We start from the raw sequence: 13,599 nt of genomic DNA, 5'->3' as shown, positions 1-13,599 counted from the left end.
ATCAAACCCCGCATCAGGCTCTCTGCTCAGGGGGAGGCTGCTTCCCCCACTCTCTCTCTGCCTGCCTCTCTGCATACTTGTGATCACTGTCTGTTAAATGAATAAATAAATATAAAGAAAGCAATTAGAGGCAATTGCTTAATATCATGAATTCCTAAGGTAGTAGATAACAAGTTAGACAAACAATAGACTAATCATAAAGTTTAAAAGGAAAAAGTGAAGAAAGAGAAGTCCCTAGACAGGGTTGAAAAAACTGTAATGTATTCCTAGCAATCCTGAAGGCACATACATAGGGCTATGTGCATGTACAGGGCTGTGCACCTGCTTAGCAAAGATCTGAGAATATCCTAAGTATCTACTTCTGGTTAACCTGGAGCCTTTGTGCCAATAAGCAGCAAAAGCTAAGCAATGCTATAAAATAAAAGGCATTCCCAGGTAAACAAAACTGAGTTCATTGTTAACACATTAGTATTATAAGAAATATTAGAGGAGTTCTTCAAAGTGATATGAAAGGTCAGTAAATGTAACTCAAATCCATATGAAAAAATAAAAAGCAATTATAAATGTAATTATCAGTGATGCTTTAAATCTACCCTAAAGTCTTCATCACCTGCCCTTTTATACTTCAGAGTGTCAGAGAAAGACATTTACACTATTTTTCAAAGAAATTCAGATGAATACTAATTTTTTTAAGTTTTTTTTAAGGTTTTATTTTTTCATTTGACAGAGATCACAAGTAGGCAGAGAGGCAGTCAGAGAGAGAGAGAGAGAGAGAGGAAGCAGACTCCCTTCTGAACAGAGAGCCTGATGTGAGGCTCTATCCCAGGACCCTGGGATCATGACCTGAGCCGAAAGCAGAGGCTTAACCCACTGAGCCACCCAGGCACCTGGAATACTAATTTTTTAAAAGATTTTATTTATTTACTTGGCAGACAGAGATCCCAAGTAGTCAGAGAGGCAGGCAGAGAGAGAGAGTGAATCAGGCTCCCTGCTGAGCAGAGAGCCCAATGCAGGGCTCCATCCCAGCACTCTGGGATCATGACTGAAGCAAAAGGCAGAGGCTTCAACCCACTGAGGCACTTAGATGTCCCAGATGAATAGTATACTATCTTCATTTTTTTTTTATAAACACACCAGCATGTGCAACATTTAGCATTTATACTTATGGTACTTAAAAAATACTAAAAATGTGTTTACAAAAATATTATAATAATTTTTATAAAATACATTGCATGACTTTAGCAAAATCATACATATATACATAGGCATCTATATTTATATGGATGAGTGTGTGTGTGTGTCTGTGTGTGTATGTTTATGATTAAAAATATTAGGTAAAATAAATTGATGAGATGATTTTAAGTACTTGATTTTCTTTCTAATTTCCATCTGATGAAAATCAACGAATTTTCATTTTATAAAAATATACCCAAATAATGAAACATCTGATACATTAGAATATTTCCCTAAGCAATAATATTCAGGGATATAGTCTGTGGAACTACTCCATTTGTCAATTTAAAGATATGTTGACTGGTGTTCTATATTATTTGGTGACAGAAGCTTTACATAATGTTATATTTTACTTATATCTTGTACTTCTTTTGGAAAACATGTATTTTTTCAAATTATTAGCTCTAAGATTAGGTTAAAGATATATCATAAGTTAAAATAAAATATATTCTCACATTCATGTCATGCTAATAGCAGATACTGAGAAACAACAAGTTATGAAGGGATATCAACAGTCAGGTAATAGAGAAATGGCTTCCATGATATTTCCATGACACAGTTCTTTGCCTTTAGAAAGAATAGAGATTATGAATTGACAGATATTGACATCTGTGGCCAGCAGTGTTGGACAACTTGGATGTAGGTTTAAACAAGATGGACAAAGAGATTGAAGCATGGTTGGGATTTTGCCAGGCAAACACTAGGAAAGGCCAATGGGATCAAAAATATGAACTCTGAAAAACAACCAGAGGGTTATGAAGGGGCGGCGGGAGGGGGTGGGGTGGGGTGGGAGGTTGAGGAACCAGGTGGTGGGTAATAGGGAGGGCACGTACTGCATGGAGCACTGGGTGTGATGCCAAAACAATGAACACTGTTATGCTGTAAATAAGCAAATAAAAATAAATTAATTAATTAAAAAAAATATGAACAGCATTTCTAAGAACAGAAGTTGAACTGAAGAACATGTTGGAGCCAGGTATGAAAGGAAGTGAAGCTCCAGGGGCCTGATAGAAATACCAAACTTTCCCATATATGCATAGTCACTCTGTGAACATTTATCTATTTTATCCATGAAGATAAGAAATGATCCATGCTTTGCATCCTAAATCCCAAATCAGTTCTTCAGGGTTTCCAGCTCTATCACTGTAGAGATGCATGCTCTTATCAAGTCATTAAATCAGGGCAATAATCCTCAGGATTATGTGTACATGAAAGCATTCTAGAAACTAACATTGCTGTTGCTTTGAAGGGAAAATGCAGAAATATATGACAATTTTATAAAGATACTAAACAACCTAATTCCCCTTTCTAGGGTAGGATCAAAATGAGACAAGGACAGCTTCAAGAGTTACAAACCTTTCCACAGAATTTAAGATCAAGCTATGCAGACTTTAGTGATGTAAAGTAGAGAATATGTCTATAAATATTATCACATACTCATTATAAATTGCTTTTTAGACCATCAAACATTTCACTTAGAATTTATTTTTCATTTAAACACCTGAAAATAAATGTATTGGTTTCTATCCTTTTCTTGCTTGATACATGATCTCTTAATAAATATCATTTTGTATCCTCTCTATCCTGCTACATTGTGAAAAGGAGCTTTGTGATACGTGTATCACCACAATTCAGATAATTTTATCTGCCGTAATTCAACGTTTAAGTTACAAATTCAAGGATTTCAACAGGAGGAAAAAAAATTGTCTCTCTGTAAGAATGTAAGAATAAATATGCGTAATACTGATAATAACAAAATTCAAACATAATTTAACTTAGAAAACTACAACAAATGAACTAAAATCATATACCCTATCACTCATATTACTGCAGCTATTTTAATTTCATGCTTTAAAGGAACAGAAAAACAAAAAACACAAAATAAGGTCCAGTGGACATTTGTCTTGCAGAACAGAAGTATTAAATTTATTAAATTTATTCAAATTCATGACCGTATTCCTCTGTTTTAAAGAACATGGGGTTTACCTTGAGTAGCAGAAACAATGAGTTATAACAGTCTTTTAGGGAACCTGGGTGGCTCAGTGGGTTAAGTCTTTGCCTTTGGCTCAGGTCATGATCCCAGTCAGCATCCTGGGATCAAGTTCTGCATTGAGCTCTCTGCTCAGCAGGGAGCCTGCTTCCCCCCATCTCTCTCTCTGCCTGCCTCTCTGCCTAATTGTGATCTCTCTCTCTTCCAAGTAAATAAATAAAATATTTTAAAAATAAAAATAAAAAATAAAAAGCAGCACTATTCGAAAGATGAAAGTAGTGTAACACAATGAGAGTACCTTAGTATTATAAAGAAAGGTGTCAGAACTAAATGAAGTACCAACTGAGATGGGGGTCGAGGGTTTGCTGAACAGTGCTTGAAACAAATATGCCCAGATTATTAAAATAATCAAAAAATCAGTTATCAATAAAATGTGGTCCTCAGAAAAAATACAGGTAATGTTCTCTTATAAATTGCTTATTTTTTTCAGTGTCTATGGTACTGTCAAATGTACTTTTCTAATACTTATCCATATTTATATTTTCATATTTCCATTTGCCTTTTCTAAAGGCACATATTTTGAGGTATATTTTTTCACAATGTACTTTTCTATTTCTTTTTTTTAATATTTTATTTATTTATGTGACAGACAGAGATCACAAGTAGGCAGAGAAGCAGGCAGAGAGAGAGAGAGAGAGGAGGAAGCAGGCTCCCTGCGGAGCAGAGAGCCCGATGCGGGGCTCGATCCCACGACCCTGGGATCATGACCTGAACCCGAAGGCAGAGGCTTTAACCCACTGAGCCACCCAGGCGCCCCCTTTTCTATTTCTTTAATTTTTTCTTTTATAACATTAAATGTCAGTAGCGTCATTCTTGTAGTATGTGGTTACCATGCTTTTTGTACTTTCTCAAGCTAAATAGTGTATAAGTATTATGAGACTTTCTTTAATAATAATAATAATAGTAATTTTCTCCAAATAAAATAATGGCTAATGTCACATAAGCCATAATGCGAGCTAATCTTCTGCTGTTTGTTTATCTAGATAATTTGTGATATTTTATATTTTTTCTTTAATTCAGGGTTTGTATTTTTAAATCCTAAGATTTTTATAGTAATTGTACTTTTGGTTTATCATTTTATTGGACATAATAAGGAATGTGACTTTGGGAAAAATCTCTGAATTTTTAGAATGTTACGGTCTAACCCATTTTTTTAAATATTTCATTCATTTATTTATTTGACAGAGATACAGTGAGAGAGGGAAAACAAACAGGGTGAGTGGGAGAGGGAGAAGCAGGCTGCCCATTGAGCAGGAAGCCCAATGTGGGGCTCAATCCCAGGACCCTGGGATCATGATCTGAGCAAAAGCAGACGGCTTAAAGACTGAGCCACCAAGACGCCCTGGTCTTACTCATTTTTTGATAATTGTACATGCCTGTGAGCCAAAAAATAATACTTGTTCTGTGCACATAAGCTAGAATATTTCTTTAGTACATATTTCTTTGAGCTTTTAATTCCAAAAGTAAAATGCAAGGTGGTCTGGCTTTTTTATTGAATTGATCACTAAGATTTTTTTAACAGGTTATATTAAAATCTATGACCATAATTTTACTTGGTCCAAGTCATTCTTATTTCTTAGAGCTCTGTCCTAGGTTTGGCACATTTAACTAATACTGTCTTCATTATCACCAATAGTTATTCTCTCTTTTTTGTGTACTCTTGCATTTTAATCACCTATGGAGTCTCTGAATTGAGTCATGGAAATTGCCAGTATTTTTTTATATACTGTGATAATTGATAACATGGTTTTATTTTGATACTTTAATTTCATTTGATCTATTTATCATTGTTGTGTTAGTTCCCATTTTTACATTTTCTGGCATTTTTTTTCATATTATTCCCCACACATGTCACCCATATGCCTGGTTACTTTGGAAAGATAAACACACTTCATTGCTATTAATATTTATATATCCATTCTTTTTTTAAAGATTTTATTTGTTTACTTAAGAGAGAGCAAGAGAGAGAGCATGAAATCATAAACAGGGGGAGTGGGAGAGGGAGAAGTAGACTCCCCACTGATGCTTAGCTGACTGAGCCACTTTAGGTGTCCCATATATATAGTCATTCCTAATAGTTATCATGAAACGTACATTTTTCTACTGATGAATCCTGGTTAAGTTGTCATGTTACCAACCGAGATAGTTTATTTGCCCATTGCATTTCACTGGTACAAATGAAATGATAAGAATGCTTTCGCTCCAAGTCTGTCTCCACTTGGCCAAGCACCCACATCATATATTCATCTTATATTATCTTCACCCTTTTAGATGACTCAGCCCTTTTGTATTATACGTGATACTCTTACATATACTTGATACTCTTACACAGGATAGATGGATGATATACTAATTTCACCTTCTATCCCCCCCCAAAAAATATGAATGAGAGAAAGAAGGAAAGGGAAGAGAAAACTTTATCCTAAGAGAAGAATGTTCTCTTAGCTATATATGTGATCCTTAGAATTCTGACCCTAGTGTGTTTTTGTTGTTGTTGTTGTTTTGTTTTGATTTGCCCCACTTGATACTGCAGCCTTTAATTTCAATGCTATTTGGGATCCATGAAGCCTTTCTGTCATTCTTCTACCTCAGAAAAAGTTCTGTTATTTCTTTCATTACCACCTATCCTCTATTTATTCTTTTTCCTTCTCAGTCATCAGTTAACTATCTTGCACTTCTGATTTCCATTTCTTTATATTTGTCCATCTCTTAAGCTACATATACCACTTGGGTTTTCTGGGACAATAATTGGGTTCTTACTAGAAATCTATTTCTTTAGTTATTTACTGAATTATGAAATCAGTTTCAGAAAGCAATTTTGTTGTTGCTCCCTCCATTTCATCCACTGGAAGGTTTGACTTATCTTTTTTCCTGGGCTATTATTCCATGCTATTTATCCATTGGTTTTCCCTCAAAATTAATTCCCTTTCTTAACTATTGCCTGTGTTCATCCTGAGTCATATTGGATTACTCATTTGCAACCCTGGCTCTACATCAGAAGCACATGAGAAGATCTTAAAATCTACTGGTACTTGAATCACAGATAGCCCCCACGATTCAACTTCATAGTCAGCACAGCATCCAGGCATAGCTATTTTTAGAAGTTCTAATATTTATCCAATGACTGAGATCCACGGTCTTTCAACAATGACAGTGACCCCCTCATGCTCATTACTGTAATTCCTACATTGTCTACATAGGCTACAAGGGTGTCCAGGACACTGGCAAATGAGTTCCAATGAACAACTGAAGAGCTCTTGCCAGAGTCAGAGAAGTAAGCTGCTGCCCTGTGGGGGATGACAGAAAGACTCCCTGCATCTTTAGGATATGTGGTCTCTCCAGACAAGGAGAGATGTTGTAATTCAGCCCTCTGGCCAGCTGCTCTCTATCAACTGCTCTCTAGATCTGTGCAGGTTTAAAACAATGAGAAAGCTCATCCAAGGACCAGAGGCCAGCAGGAGCAGACACTGGCAACACTTTTCTCAAATCTGCCCCATCTGCTACTAAAGGAGAGGCTTGTTCCACACTCCAGATAATTAAGTCCCCTGCACCTACCATCTTTCAGACTCACCTCAGGACATATCACCACCAGAAACACACCCTCCAAGGCCCACCTCTGATACTGGGTGGGTGGAAAAGGGAGCCAGGTCTGCACGTCCAGGCCATCATCTTTTAGGTCCCTCTCCTTGGGCATGACTGGAAACTCCACATACCATAGCACAGTGCCTTGCACAGATGTGTGGAATATATATTCACGAAATCTTTGATAGTAAATGAGGTCTGTGTCATCCCTGTCCTACAATCTGAATCTTGGGTAATCTTCCAGTTCCAATGTAATATAGTGACTGTTTTAAGAACGCCTACCTACAAATCAATTATGCTTAGAAATCAATGCTGATATGGGCACCTGGGTGGCTCAGTTGGTGAAGCGTCTGCCTTCAGCTCAAGTCATGATCTCAGGGTCCTGTGATCCAGGCCCACATTGGGCTCCCTGCTGGATGGGAAATCTCCTTCTCCTACTTGTTTATTCTTACTAACCATACTTATTACAAACTATATTTTTCCATTCATATATTTGTGATCCCCAGCGTTTGTGAGAGTCCAGATAGCAGAGAACATATTTAACCATTGTTGAATTCCCAGTGGTCTACATAATGACTGATATCTAGTACAAAGTATGTATTTATTGTTGAAAAACTACAGTATTTCCACTGAGAACCTCCTCAAAGGGGCACTGAAAGATTAAATCAGATAATATATGTAAAACGCTTAAAGTCGTTTCTTGCACAAATTAAATAATAATAAATAAAATATAATTCTTGTTTCCCTTGAATCAAATTCCTGCTACTTTCAAACAGACCAAAGCAGGTCATTCATTCTTCTCTTTCACTGATGATAAAAAGAGAGATTTACAACAAATATAAATTAATCATTTTACTTTTTAACATTATTGTCCTGTACTCTCTTCCCAGCCCCTTGTCCACGTATGTTGGATAGATGCAAAATTGTTATTTAAGAAGAGAAAAACACTTTGATTTTCCATGCCAATTATTTTTACAATGGTCCCTAAATTCCCCAGACATTCAGAAAGAGTGATTCTGTCAGATTAAACTATAGTGTACACATGCCACACATGCATTGTTCTATAGTGATTGTGCAGAATGTCAATAGCACCAAGGCTGAGTGCAATTAAGTAATTCACAAAGCCAACTCTGATTCCAACAGTTTCCCCCCACCTCCTGTCAGACATACTCCATCATTTAACTGGAATTCCAGTTAAATTAAATATGATTTTAGATGTAACTTGATTTTGTTTTACTACTTTGCTATTTGATGTCTCATTGTTTCATCTGTTTTTCTTTTCTCCATCCCTTATTTTCTGCCTCATTTTGAGTTAATGAAATATCTTTAGTATCCTCAGCATTTCAAAGTTTGTTTATTAGCTTTTTAGCTATATATCTCTGCATCTTTTTCATGTTAACTTAGAGGTTACACCATGAACAAGACAATTATCGCTACCAATTTTATGTTAATAGTGTAACATCTTACATAAAATGTATAAATTTCAATAGTATGAGTCTAGCCAAAAGCCCCACTCTCTGTGTTATTGTTGATATATATTCTTACCTTCATATATTATAAATTGCACAATTAGAATATGTTACAGACTTCCCAATTTAGAGTTGTCATTTCGGCTATACATAATCAAATTATGAAAAATGCCATTGTCCTCTCCAATGAACCAATATATTAGTCTCTAGGCTGACTTTCCACTTCCACCCTTATCCTCCTTTTTATGTCAGTAGTTACACAACAACCAGAGATACTGGACTTCAAATGCGAAATAGATGATGCTATATGTCTCAAGCTTAATTTGCTACAAAGACTTTTCAGGATGAAATGAAGACTCCCAGAAGTGGTCTTGTATTAATCTTCTAGGGCTTCTATAACAGAACACAAAGACTGGGTGGCTTAAACCACAGAAATGCATCTTCTCACAATTCTTCTCAAAATATCTTCTCACAATTCAGGAGGCTAACAGTCCATGATCAATGTGTCAGTAAATGTAGTTTCTGATGGGATGTCTCTTACTGACTTATGGACAACTTCCTTCTTGCAATGTTCTCACATGGTCTTTCCTCTCTGAATGCACAGAGAGCTCTCTGGATTTTTTTTCTTATAAGGACACTAGTGTTATCATAAGGGACCCCACTATTTTGAGTTCATTTAATCTTAATTTAACTCTTTATAGGCCCTATTCCAAGTTTAGTCATACTGGGGGTTAGGGCTTCAAAATATAAATTTGGGGAGGAGGACACCATTCAGCCCATAAATAACAGGCCTGAAATGGTCTGCTGGACCTAACAAGGAAAAGATCTGTCTAGCTTTTATATAGAACCTAAAACAACACATAGCATAAACTAACAGCTTATGCCTTTTGAACAATACAGGGTGCACTGAGGATGGACCTCACTAGGCATGTCTGTGTAAGCGTAACTTGAATGGACTTTTAGGTCCCACCTCTCAGAGCAGTTTGTACTGCCAAAAAAGGAATCATGTTTAGAACAGATGAAATTAGAGTACAATTAAAGCTAGCAATGATCCAGGCACAGCCTAACAGAATGCATCTGTGCCTACACATTACATCCCTGTGCAAGTCCAGAGCACACTTCAATAGAGTTCTGCATGATCAGGAGAACCCCTAACACAGGAGTCTAATCAACAAGTTGGTGATATTCAAGAGACCCAAGAAGAAGGCCAGGGAAAAGGAGAGTGGGTAAAAGTAAGTGAGCTAGATAATGGTGATATTCAAGAGCCCCAAGAAGAAGGCCAGGGAAAAGGAGAGTGGGTAAAAGTAAGTGAGCTAGAAAGACAAGTCTGAAGTACACATTTGATAGCTACAGCAGAAAAGCACTTGACCTACTATTAATCTATTCATATCAACCATGACCAGGTGGATTTCATCCCTGGGTTACAAGGATAGTTCAACATTCGCAAATCAATCAATGTGATAGAACAAATCAATAAGAGAAGAGAGAAGAACCACATGGTCCTCTCAATTGATGCAGAAAAAACTTTTGACAAAATCCAGCATCCATTCCTGATGAAAACGCTTCAAAGTATAGGGATAGAGGGAACATTCCTGAACTTCATAAAATCTATCTATGAAAGACCCACAGCAAATATCATCCTCAATGGGAAAAAGCTTACAGCCTTCCTGTTGAGATCAGGAACACGACAAGGATGCCCACTCTCAGCACTCTTGTTCAACATAATATTAGAAGTTCTAGCAAGGGCAATCAGACAACAAAGAGAAATAAAAGGCATCCAAATTGGCAAGGAAGAAATCAAACTCTCTCTCTTCACAGATGACATGATTCTTTATATGGAAAACCCCAAAGACTCCACCCCCAAACTACTAGAACTCATACAGCAATTCAGTAACGAGGCAGGATACAAAGTCAATTTACAGAAATCAGTGGCTTTCTTATACACTAACAATGAAATTACAGAAAGGGAAATTAGAGAATTGATTCCATTTACTATAGCACCAAGAACCATAAGATACCTGGGCATAAACCTAACCAAAGAGGTAAAGGACCTGTACTCGAGGAACTACAGAACACTCATGAAAGAAATTGAAGAAGACATAAAAAGATGGAAGACCGTTCCATGCTCTTGGATTGGAAGAATAAACATTGTTAAAATGTCTATACTGCCTAGAGCAATCTATACTTTTAATGCCATTCCGATCAAAATTCCACTGGAGCAAATAATCCTAAAATTTGTATGGAATCAGAAGAGACCCTGAATTGGTAAGGAAATGTTGAAAAACAAAAACAAAATTGGCAGCATCACATTACCAGATTTCAAGCTTTACTACAAAGCTGTGATAACCAAGACAGCATGGTACTGGCATAAAAATAGACACATTGACCAGTGTAACAGAGTGGAGAGCTCAGATATGGACCCTCAACTCTATGGTCAAAGAATCTTTGACAAAACAGGAAGAAATATACAGTGGAAAAAGGACATTCCTTCAATAAATGGTGCTGGGAACACTGGACAGCTATATGTAGAAGAATGAAACTCGACCATTCTCTTACACTGTACACAAAGATAAACTCAAAATGGATAAAAGACCTCAACGTAAGACAGGAATCCATCAGAATCCTAGAGGAGAACATAGGGAGTAACCTCTTCTATATCAGCCACAGCAACTTCTTTCAAGTTATGTCTCCAAAGGCCAAGGAAACAAAAGCGAAAATGAACTTTTGGGATTTCATCAAGATCAAAAGCTTCTGCACAGCAATGGAAACAGTCAACAAAACAAAGAGGCAACCCACGGAATGGGAGAACATTTTTGCAAATGACAGTACAGACAAAAGGTTGATATCCATGATCGATAAAGAACTCCTCAAACTCAACACACACAAAACAAATAATCATATCAAAAATGGGCAGAAGATATGAACAGACACTTCTCCAATGAAGATATACAAATGGCTATCAGACACATGGCAAAATGTTCATCATCACTAGCCATCAGGGAGATTCAAATTAAAACCACATTGAGATATCACCTTACACCAGTTAGAATGGCAAAAATTAGCTTGACAGGAAACAACGTGTGTTGGATAAGATGTGGAGAAAGGGGAAACCTCTTACACTGTTGGTGGGAATGCAAGTTGGTGCAGGCACTTTGGAGAAAAGTATGGAGATTCCTTAAGAAATTACAGATAGAGCTTCCCTATGACCCTGCAACTGTACTACTGGGTATTTACCCAAAAGATACACATGCCATAAAAAGAAGGGCTATCTGTACTCCAATGTTTATAGCAGCAATGGCCGTGGTGGCCAAACTGTGGAAAGAACCGAGATGTCCTTCAATGGACTAATGGAAAAGGCAGATGTGGTCCATATACACGACGGAGTATTATGCCTCCATCAAAAAGGATGAATACCCAAATTTTGTAGCAGCATGGATGGGACTGGAAGAGATTATGCTGAGGGAAATAAGTCAAGCAGAGAGAGTCAAGTATCATATGGTTTCACTTATTTGTGGAGCATAACAAATAACATGGAGGACATGGGGAGACGGAGAGGAGAAGGGAGTTGAGGGAAATTGGAAGGGGAGATGAGTCATGAGAGACTATGGACTCTGAAAAACAAATGGAAGGTTTTGAAGGGGCGGGGGGTAGGAGTTTGGGGAACCAGGTGGTGGGTAATAGGGAGGGCATGTATTGCATGGAGCACTGGGTGTGGTGCAAAAACAATGCATACTGTTAAGCTGAAAAGAAATTTAAAAAAAAAAGTTAAAATAAAACCACAGCATTGTGATCACTGTGATATAGAGCTGACTGCATAGATATGAATCACTTTGAAATATAAAGTTCATAAAATTTGTTAAATTTCAGGTAAAGTGATCAAAACATATGTAATTTCTGCCATCTCACCATAGATGGTGAGAAGGCATCCGAGTCAGGTCCTCCCAAAAAGCCTGAGTGGTCTTTGTGAAGGGCAGGCTTTATGGCCTCTAGTCCCTGAGAGGCATGGATGTCAGTCCACAAATAGTTGGCCATGTTCCCAAGCATTACATCCTGCAGTTATGGCTGTGGAAAGCCTCGTCTTATATAATCATCATTCTGCTGAGCCCCGCCTTGGAAGACAAGGACCCAAGGCTGCATCTGGGCAAATGATAACAGTGATCCTAATATCTAACACGCATCACCTGTTTGCTGCATGCAGGCATCCTTTGCAGCACTTTGTGTGTGTTATCTCACATAATCTTCCAACGGGCCACAGGACACTGGTGCCAGTAAGGAAACTGAGGCACCGAGCTGGGATAGAGATTGTGTCAGGTACGAAGTCGAAGCTGTGGAAAGAGCAGAGAAGGAGCCTTGTTGGGTCTGTTTTAAAGTTGGTTCCAAATTTCTATGGAGGCGCTTTCTGCTGACAAGATGGAAAACAATGGCATCCTTCCTGCAACCTGACCTTCTCAGTGTCACACTTGGCTCCATCTCAGTCCATGAAAGTAGTCATGATCCCTCTTTAGTGAAACTCCCTGCAATGATCTAGTCTACACAGTGATGCAAGACAAAGAAGCCACATCTGCAATGGACAAAAATCGCTCTGCATCATAAAGCATGATTTTAATAAGCTCTAAGTGCTTTATGTGCATAATTTACAATGGACACTTTCTAATAATGCCATTTGAGCAGTGAATTCCGTAGCAATTTTTTTTTTTAAATTTATTTGACAGACAGAGATCACAAATAGGCAGAGAGGCTTGCAAAGAGAGGAGGAAGCAGGCTCCCTGCTGAGCAGAGAGCCTGATGTTGAGCTCAATCCCAGGACCCTGGGATCATGACCTGAGACGAAGGCAGAGGCCCTAACCCTCTGAGCCACCCAGGTGCCCTCCCTTGCAAAATTTTTAAGGCCTAATTTTTATCAGAGAAATTATTTTCCTTTTAGCAAATGGCCTCTCAATAAGAATAGATGTCTATACCATTATTTGTCACCGGAGACATAATATTGATCTAAAAAATTAATTTTAGAAGGAGAAGGGCAGGAAGACACAGAAAAAAGACTTTAAGTGACTTGCACACAGCGACTACTTAAGGATTCTTTTGGCTACAGCAAGAAACATGCTTCCTATTGGTACTCTAGGCAATCACATCTCAGGCTGTCCACTGCCCACTTAGTCAGCCTTAACACCAAGTGGCACTGTATCTTATTTACCTGTTGAAATAAAGCCTCTGTTAATGGAAACTAATTGGGAAAAGCAACATCATCTGAACAGCTGTAGACTGTGT

This window comes from Meles meles, chromosome 3, assembly GCF_922984935.1.
Source record: "Meles meles chromosome 3, mMelMel3.1 paternal haplotype, whole genome shotgun sequence".
NCBI classification, from domain to species: Eukaryota; Metazoa; Chordata; class Mammalia; order Carnivora; family Mustelidae; genus Meles; species Meles meles.
This window is presented reverse-complemented; position numbering follows the sequence as displayed.